This window comes from Polyodon spathula, chromosome 12 (assembly GCF_017654505.1).
Source record: "Polyodon spathula isolate WHYD16114869_AA chromosome 12, ASM1765450v1, whole genome shotgun sequence".
In the NCBI taxonomy this organism is placed as follows: domain Eukaryota; kingdom Metazoa; phylum Chordata; class Actinopteri; order Acipenseriformes; family Polyodontidae; genus Polyodon; species Polyodon spathula.
The window spans coordinates 33,835,969-33,845,898 of record NC_054545.1 but is presented as its reverse complement, the minus strand read 5'-3'; the positions used below and the strand labels follow the sequence as shown (position 1 = coordinate 33,845,898).

Here is a 9,930-nt window from a genome sequence, read left to right as displayed (position 1 = left end):
ATATATATATATAATCGTTTCTGGTTTTAAAAGTGTCTGACGTTTCTGGCACTGTTTGATGTTCGTTTTCATTTGATGGCGTAGCAGAGTTCGTTTGGATGATGTAATTTAGGATTTGCCACGACATATATATGCATATAACATTTGATCGCTTTAAGTTAATGTCCCTTTGCACTATGGGTTTTGCAGTCTCCCCCCCCCCATCCCACCCCAGACTTCGTAGTAGGTCACAAAAGCAATGCAGTCAGCAAGTCACTGTAAATGCAAATCATTAGGAACAAATGCTTTGCGATTATGTAAGACTTTTGGTGACTTCCTGTGAACCATGTGATGCTTGTAGACGGACAGGGTCGGGGTATAAACTACAACTCCCAGTATGCAGTACATGAGTTGGGTCTCACTCCTCCTCCGAACTGTGTCGTCGTCGGGAAGGGACGTCTGGAAGCAGGTGGTGCTGATATCGTATAATTTCTGACGTTTATTGTTCTATTTCTGAACTTTGAAAACGTTAACTGCAAACTTATTTATCATGACGGTGAGTTTATGTCATACTTATATCTTATTAATTTTAATGTATTTAAATAATTACAAGTTTTAGACTACACCGAATGCCCGTGTGCAACTCGCAAGCAATGCCTTGCTGTTCTGTACGTCTGTACTGGTGACACTGTGCGACCATTGCGGGCAAAACTCATATTTCAAACTTTAGTATTTTACCTTCAAAAGACATTATGCATATTTGTTTCTAATTGTAAAGTTTTTTTTTTTTTTTACCGCTTTAGGAGCGCAAAGGAACCGCAAAAGTCGACTTCATAAAAAAGATTGAGAAAGAAGTCCAGCAGAAATGGGATGAGGAGAAGGTGTTTGAAGCTGATGCAGCCATCGAAGGGGAAAGGTGAGTTACTGAAAAGTGTAATGACTAGTGATGTGCACCTCAGTGGCTGTCTGTGGAGGCTGACATCTTGAAACTACTTAGTCCTGCACAGTTGTAAAAAGTGGGTAAAGCGTTTGTTATAGGCATCACATATCCGCAAAGTTCCCCTGTCAAATGTTAATAAATTATTCCACAGTGCTGGGCCTACTCTAATGATAGCCATGTGCACAATATGTTCCTGTCTTAAGATCAGGCCCCCAGAAAACCTTTAAAGTATATGTCTGTCATCAGTAAATCTAAAATGCCTGATCCTTCCTCTCTCTTCACAGTAAGAACAAGTACTTTGTCACATTTCCTTATCCGTACATGAATGGACGTTTGCATCTTGGGCACACGTTCTCACTTTCCAAGTGTGAGGTAGGTAGTTAATAGTTATTAAAAGGTACGTTTTAGAATTCACCGACCAGAATGCTTAGCCCTGTCATGCATTAGGTCTAAATACTGAAGCCGTCAATGCAAGTTCATATGTTATATAGTCTGGAGTGCCGTAAACTGAAGGCATATAACTTTTATGTGAAGTGTAATGTGCTTGAAACCCACCTGAGCAGTATATTTGGTACAGAACCCCAGTCAGTCTAATTTCAACCACAACCAGCATACACCTCTGTTTAAATATGCAGTACTTGAATGCATGTCTACAGTTGAAATGTGTTTGGTCATGTTTTTAGCGCTGTCATTTCTCTTTCTGTAGTTTGCAGTGGGATACCAGCGCTTGAAAGGAAAGCATTGTCTCTTTCCCTTCGGATTGCATTGTACTGGGATGCCCATCAAAGTGAGTTGCTTATTTTCTCCTGCTGGTTCAAATGGCTTTGTTATTGTATTATCCAATTGTATTAACTTTTTATTTAGGTGTTGCCAGTATTATGTTAATGATTACTTCCTACAATTATTCTTCAGGCCTGTGCTGACAAGTTGAAGAGAGAGATGGAACTTTACGGTTGCCCACCCCAGTTCCCGGATGAAGAGGAGGAGGCGGAGACTCCAGTTAAGAAAGAGGCAGAGGAAATAGTCATCAAGGACAAAGCAAAAGGCAAGAAGGTATGGCATATCTCACCAAGACACCTGAGTAGAGGTTCATATTTAAAATGTGCCCCAGCCTATGTTTATAAATGTAAACAATGATTCCTGTTGGGGATGTGGGAGGGGATCAGTCTTTCACATTGAAAGATGAAAAAAAAGATTAGCAGTTGGCAGTGGTCTTTGAACTTAGAGTAAACATGGGAAATGATCTATCTAAAAAGTATGAGTGTTTTGCTGAGTCTTGCATGGCATTGCTGATCTGTTTTATAATGTTTGTAGAGTAAAGCTGCTGCAAAGTCTGGAGGTGCAAAGTTTCAGTGGGACATCATGAGGTCCTTGGGTCTGTCCGATGAGGAGATTGGCCAGTTTGCTGAGGCTGGGTACTGGCTTGGATACTTCCCTCCGCTAGCTGTTCAAGACATGAAGAGCATGGGGGTCAAGGTAATTAACCACTGACCTATGAGGAGTTAACCACTTAGAACCACGTACTCTCTGTTTCTCCTTTAATCATCCATGGGATTTCTTTGCAGGTGGATTGGCGGCGCTCCTTTATTACAACTGATGTCAACCCATTTTATGACTCCTTTGTCAGGTGGCAGTTTGAGACCCTTAAGGAAAGAAAGAAAATCAAGTTTGGAAAGAGGTAAAATATTTCTTAATGTGCTCGACATGGAAGTGCAATGGGAATTGAAGTCAGAGCAATGCCACTTTATGTCACTTTTTAATGTATATTTATTATTTCATCCTAATTATCAATTTAATTGTGTTTCTGAAATATTCCAAATTAGCATTTGTTTGATAATAAAACAGATATATATAGAAGATAATAAACCTTTTTTTTTTTTTTTTTTTTTTTTGTGAAGTGCTTTTAGAAATCTTGTATTTAATCTTTGCAGATATACCATTTATTCACCAAAGGATGGTCAGCCTTGTATGGATCATGACAGACAGTCAGGAGAGGTAAGCAAACGTCTGTAAAGAACCTAATTATAAAAAGGCTGAGTTGTCTTTTGCTTCACCCATTTGCTCAGTGCAATGGTAAGATACAGCAATAAGAACTTCCAGCCACAGACCCAGATCCTTCCTGACTCAAGCAGCTTGTTCTGCATATTTCTCCTGTGATTTTAACTGTTAATTTTACTTTCTCTTCTCAGGGAGTTGGTCCTCAGGAATATACTTTAATTAAAATGAAGGTGGTTGAACCGTTTCCTTCAAAGCTAAGGTACTGATATACACTAATGTATCAATTTTCTTTTTTCTTATTTGATAACCAGCTGAACTAGGCCTTGCCTGGCTAATTTTGTCAAGCAAAAGTGACTCTCTGCTAAACAAAAGGCACTTTTTGGTTTAGTACTTCAGTGCTTGGATGATAATTAAGTGTTACTGGCTCACTATAAAGCACTAAACTCATGTAACTTGCGACCTGCAAAATTGCTGTTTTAATCTTAATTTCTTTTATGTTTTGATTAGCGGCCTTAAAGGCAGAGACATTTTTTTGGTAGCTGCTACTCTCAGACCGGAGACCATGTTTGGACAAACAAACTGCTGGGTCAGACCTGACATGAAGTACATTGCCTTTGAAACAGCAAATGGGGATATTTTCATCAGCACTCAGAGATCTGCCAGGAACATGTCCTACCAAGGTTTCACCAATGAGAACGGGGTGGTTCCTTCTGTGATGGAGCTTTTTGGAGAGGTAGAAAAATCTTGGGTTATGTCTTACTGCATGTCAGCTAACCAGTGATTTCAAAGGGAATTTTCAGCTTTGTTTAATATAATTAGTTATATTTGGTGGTATCAAATTATTTTTTAAACTTCTTTTCAGGATATTCTTGGTTGTGCACTAAGTGCTCCTTTGACATCCTACAAGATCATCTATGCTCTGCCAATGCTCACGATTAAGGAAGACAAAGGTAGTATACGTTGCTTGCCTTGAATTTCATTTAAGTGCTGGAGTCTATCGGCCACAAAACACAACGTGCAGACTTTCAGAAACATAACCCTAACAGACACAGAACTGTATTTACAGTTAAGTAATGGTGAGTCTGCTTCCGTGGGACTGTTCTGACTCAGTTGTTTTCTAGGCACGGGAGTGGTCACTAGTGTTCCCTCTGATGCCCCTGATGATATTGCAGCACTTCGAGATTTGAAAAAGAAACAGGTAATGTGTTCTGTGCTGTAGCAGAATGATCCAATCTTACCAAGTTTTATTTATATATATATATAATATATTATATACACACACACACACTGTACAATTGGAGATTGATATTGGAACTAACCAAAATGACTGTACATATGCACGTTTACTTAAACTACTGTTATGAAAATGAACATTTAGGAAAGCAATGCAAGTGTTCATTCTTTGTACAACAGACAATACAAGTAGGGGTTCCTGATGTTGTTTATGTGGGTTCCTTTGCAGGCATTGAGGGAGAAATATGGGATCAAAGATGAGATGGTCCTGCCTTTTGAACCAGTAAGTTTAACTATGTGTGATTCAATGTAAATACTGTATTCTTTCCATTTAGATAATATGGTATTTCATACAGGCCTAGTACAAGAGTTGTTCCTGAATTGCTTTTTAAAATTGTATTTGCCCTTTATCTTGTATGAGTGGATGTGCTACGCCTTCAGATTCTACTGTTAACCTGGGTTTGTTAATATGTATCCAGGTGCCTATAATTGAAATCCCAGGCTATGGGAATCTGTCTGCTCCCCAAGTGTGTGATGAGCTGAAGATTCAGAGCCAGAACGACAGGGAGAAGCTGGCAGAAGCCAAGGAGATGGTTTACCTCAAGGGATTTTATGAAGGAGTAAGTTTAACTAGTGAATGTGGATATTTGTAGGCGTTCCTGAACATCTTTGGACGTTTTGGGTTGTGAGTTATATTAAATACCACTATTGCTTTGTTTCCATGTACCTGCTCAAGAGCACTGAGATTTGAAATGCTCTGGATGGAAACAGATTCAGTCTGGAACCAAATATAGTTACAGTGGTTTTTGATATGTCTCTTACTTTTTATTTGCTTACCATTTTATTGAAGATAATTTTTTTTTTTTACTTTCAGATAATGCTGGTGGACGGATACAAGGGGCAGAAAGTTCAAGATGTCAAGAAACCAATTCAAAAGAAGATGGTTGATAATGTAAATATCTTTCACTTGATCCATATTTACATTATCAACCATGTTAAATGAAGTATGAATCACTGGAAGTTAAATGGGACATTTCAATGATTTCCTTTTGGATTTTAGATTTCTTTGCATTGACAAATCTGGTATGTTTCATTAATATTCTTACTTTATAGAATAGATACCCAGTTTATAAATTTGTCATTTACTGGTTTTCATTAAATACTTTTAAGACAGTTGAACAAATAATTTAAATGTGCTAGTGTAGTCTTTCATGGTGTACATACACATTACCAAAATCTTTAAAATTTGAAGGGAGAAGCCTTAATCTACATGGAACCAGAAAAGCAGGTGATGTCCAGATCAGCAGACGAGTGTGTGGTGGCTCTCTGTGACCAGTGGTAAGCATTCCAGCGTCTCAAAGCCTTTGGCTGTGAAAAGCTTAATTGAAAAAGAGAAGGGGTCATTGCTCTTATTGTTGGGTTTAACGAGTGTAGAACGCAGAATGACTTCAGTTGGAAATTATTCAAAATTACATTTGTTACCAAACTGATCCCAATAATCGATTTATTAAACCTATTTATTTGTTTTTAGGTATTTGGATTATGGGGACAAGAACTGGAAAGAAGCAGCATCAAAGTCTCTGAAATCTCTAGAAACGTGAGTGACCCCCAGATAGTGTAGTTTCAGTTCTGAATCGACACTAAAACTAATGAGAGAATTTGCTTGGCTTCCCTTTTTTGTCCCTGTGGTGTTTTCAGGTACCATTTTCTTATGTTATCAGATTGCGAGTTCCCAAATCATAGATACAGTATATCATTTTCATTCAATCCAGATTCTGTGATGAGACGAAGAAGAATTTTGAAGCTACACTTGCATGGCTGCAAGAACATGCCTGCTCCAGGACATATGGCTTGGGTAAGGGGTGTGTGTGTGTGTGTGTCTCTCTCTCTGTCTTTTTTCTCTCATTGGTGTGTGTGTCTATATATATATATAATATATATATTATATATATATATATATATATATATCTAGAATATATAAATATACAGTACCAGTCAAAAGTTTGAGTACACCTGCTTAAAACCAGGTTTTTCATGATTATCTATGCTTTTAACTATATAAACTTGTCTATGAACACTTAGTAGTTAATTATATGATAATCATAAGTGAATTGCATTCAAAAATTTAGTTTTTAAATGAAAATGTAAATCTTGTCAATTTCAATGAAATGGTCACCCAAAGCAAGGGGATTTAAGTCTGAAGCCCAAGTCAGTTAAGTCTGAAATGTATATAACACAGTGTTAGAACACTGGCCTAAGTATAGAAGTGTCTGTTAGATGTTCTCTGAGTTAACTAGCATGTTACCTAATTAACCTTTTGTCACCAATTATTGTTAACAGATGAGGGTCCATGATTACTATAAATATAGGCAGCATAGATACAAGTTTGTTATTCCTGAATGTAAGGGAGCAGAAAATGGCAAAATACGCTTAGTTAAGCAAAGAAATCTGTAATTACTTTAAGAAATGAAGGTCAATCTTTAAGACAAATCGCAAGAACTTTGCAAGTGTCTGTAACTTCTGTGGCCAAGACCATCAAACAATTTGAAGAAACTGGCACTTATGAAGACTGAACGAGGTCAGGCAGGCCAAGGGTGACCTCGGAATCGGAGAACAAGTTTGTTCGAGACACAAGTCTGTGAAACCGGCAATTTAACTCCCCCTGAAATACAAGCACAGCTAAATGCTACTAGAAGTACAGATGTTTCAACATCAACTGTTCAGAGGAGATTGCGTGAAGCTGGCCTAACTGGAAGAATTGCTGCAAAGAAACCATTGTTAAGAGTGCAGAATAAAAGGAAGAGACTTGCCTGGGCCAAAAAACACAGAAACTGGATGTTTGAGGAGTGGAAGTCGGTCTTATGGACCGATGAGTCAAAATTTGAAATATTTTGGTCCAACCGCTGAGTATTTGTAAGATGCAAAGAGGGTGAGCTTATGAGTTCTGCATGTGTGGTTCCCACTGTCAAGCATGGAGGAGGCAGTGTCATGGTCTGGGGTTGCTTTGCTGTTGACAGTGTTGGTGATCTTTACCGAGTCTATGGCAAGCGCAACCAGCATGGCTATCATAGCATACTTCAGAGGTATGGCACTCCATCAGGATTACGGCTGATTGGGCAGTCCTTCATTCTTCAGCAAGATAATGACCCGAAACACACCTGAAAGTTGTGCAAGAACTATCTGGCGAAGAAGGAAAGTGAAGGACAACTCAGTCTAATGACCTGGCCTGCCCAGTCTCCAGACCTCAATCCCATAGAACTTGTATGGAACGAACTGGACAGAAGAGTCAAAGCAAAGCTACCCACAAGTGCCCTACATCTCTGGGAATTGCTGCAGAACAGCTGGGAAGACATGTCGGGTGATTTCCTGCAGAAACTTGTTAACCGAATGCCTCGTGTTTGTGAGGCTGTTATTAAGGCAAAGGGTGGCTATTTTGATGAATCCAAGATTGAGACAATTTTCTTGAACATTGCTTTGATTCCTTTTATGTTTTGTTTTGTATACTGTATATAATTATAATAATTTTAGGTCTGTTTATAGAAATGAAGAAAAACATCAGTTGCAAGTAAGTTGTCAAAACAAGTATCAGGCTTTTCCCAGTAATTAAAGGTCAGCTTTGACACTGTATTTTTCCCTACACATAGCAAGCAAGGTAAATGTAGGTTCTTCCCATTGCAGGTACTCGATTGCCGTGGGATGAACAGTGGCTGATCGAGTCTCTCTCCGACTCCACGATTTATATGGCTTATTACACAGTGGCTCATCTTCTCCAAGGCGGCGTTCTTAATGGACAAGCACCATCTCCAGTAGGAATCAAGTATGATTTGTTTAAAAACTTAAACTAAAATAATCTTGAGCCATTGGAGTATTTTCAAATAAAAAAAAAAAAAATAATATATATATATATAATATGATATGTGTGTGTGTGTGTTGTATTAATAATAATAATAATAATAATATATATATATATAATATATATATATATAATATATATATATATATCTATATATATAATATATATATAATATAAATATTAAGATATATATAAAAATGTGCGTGTGTGTTTTTTCTTAAACAGACCAGAGCAGATGACTAAAGAAGTGTGGAATTACATTTTCTTTAAGAATTTTCCCATGCCTGTGAGCACAATTCCCAAACAGAGCCTGCAGAAGCTGAGGCAGGAATTTCAGTACTGGTATCCCGTGGATGTTCGCGTCTCTGGCAAAGATCTTGTACCCAACCACCTCTCCTACTATCTCTCAATCATGTTGCTATGTGGCCAGAGGACAGGTTCGTATCAGTGCTCACAATGGGCACACACGTACCCTCCTGCATGCTAACTGGTATGTTACCAGGTGTGATAGAGAAGGGCAGTTTTACCAAATGGAGATTTCACAAGTATATTGGATATTTATGAAATGGAAGATTCACAAGTTATGGATACTTTATGAAAGGGATCAATTTTTTAAATTTTTTTTTTTATTTTATATTTTTTTGTTTTTTTTGGGCTAAAAAAAAAAGTAAGGAGCATTATCTAAAACTATTTCACACCTCCTTGTGCTCCGGATGAAACGTAAAACTGAAGTCCTATTGTAAGTGACTCTGCAACAGCAATTGTGATGCGTAGTTTACCTCCTGATTTTTTTTATCTCTAAGTCACTTTGGATAAAAACATTTGCTAAATGACAAATTAATAATAAAACTGCATATAGTACATTGTAGGTGACTGTGGAGGCCTTTTTCATTATTATTTTAAATTACTCAAGTTAAATAAACCTTTACAGATACAAATGTTGATGCACATTAACTGTTGTGTTTCACCTTTCATCTGCAGTGGAAAGTGGCCTGTAGCAGTAAGAGCGAATGGACATCTTTTACTGAACTCAGAAAAGGTATATTGTTGCTTTTCTTAGCCATTAATTATGTAGGAGCCTTTGAAATCTGTTAATGTTCAGAAAGACAAAGAAACCCCCTACGGATTATTGATTTTTTTTCTTTTTGTATTTACCAGATGTCAAAATCTACTGGTAACTTTCTCACCTTAAGTGAGGCTGTCAGCAAGTTTTCTGCTGATGGTAAGTTATGCTCCTGTCCTGTTGGAGTTCTGTCTGAGATTTTAGGAAATGTAAGTTTAGCCTCAGCAAGTCAGGGTTAAGTGCCAGCTGTTTTTTGTTTCATCAAGGTATGCGGCTGGCTCTTGCCGATGCTGGCGACACTGTGGAGGATGCTAACTTTGTGGAAGCCATGGCCGACGCTGGCATTCTCCGCCTCTACACCTGGGTGGACTGGGTGAAGGAGATGATCGCCAATCAGGACAGCCTGAGGAGCGGCCCAGCCAACACCTTCAATGACAGAGTCTTTGCCAGGTAGTAAAGCGTGCGGAATTATTAATTTGAATACAGGGCTCTTTTGTAAGTCTCATGTGGAGTTGAATTATTGTTTTGATTGTCATTTTACTTTGCTTTGTGCAGTGAAATGAATGCAGGCATTATTAAAACTGATCAGCATTATGAGAAGATGATGTTTAAGGAAGCTCTGAAAGCTGGATTCTTTGAATTTCAGGTATTTTTGCTTTAATTGATTCAATGCAATTTGTATTTATTTACCAATGTATTTTAATTGTACTGTATTATACAGGATGAGCAGTCACATGTATACAAACACTAATGTATTAAATTGCCAGCTGTCCTGACAAAAGAGCATTTTAAGCAGGATCCTGTAAATGTCTTTGAGTTGATAAAGAAAATAATGTTAATATGTACATGTATGTTTATTCACTA

General features: G+C 37.8%; 1 pseudogene; it reads left to right on the top strand.

The window, feature by feature from the left end:
- The first annotated feature begins 300 nt into the window (after positions 1 to 300).
- LOC121324873 overlaps positions 301 to 9,930 on the top strand; it is a 9,750-nt pseudogene continuing 120 nt past the window's right edge.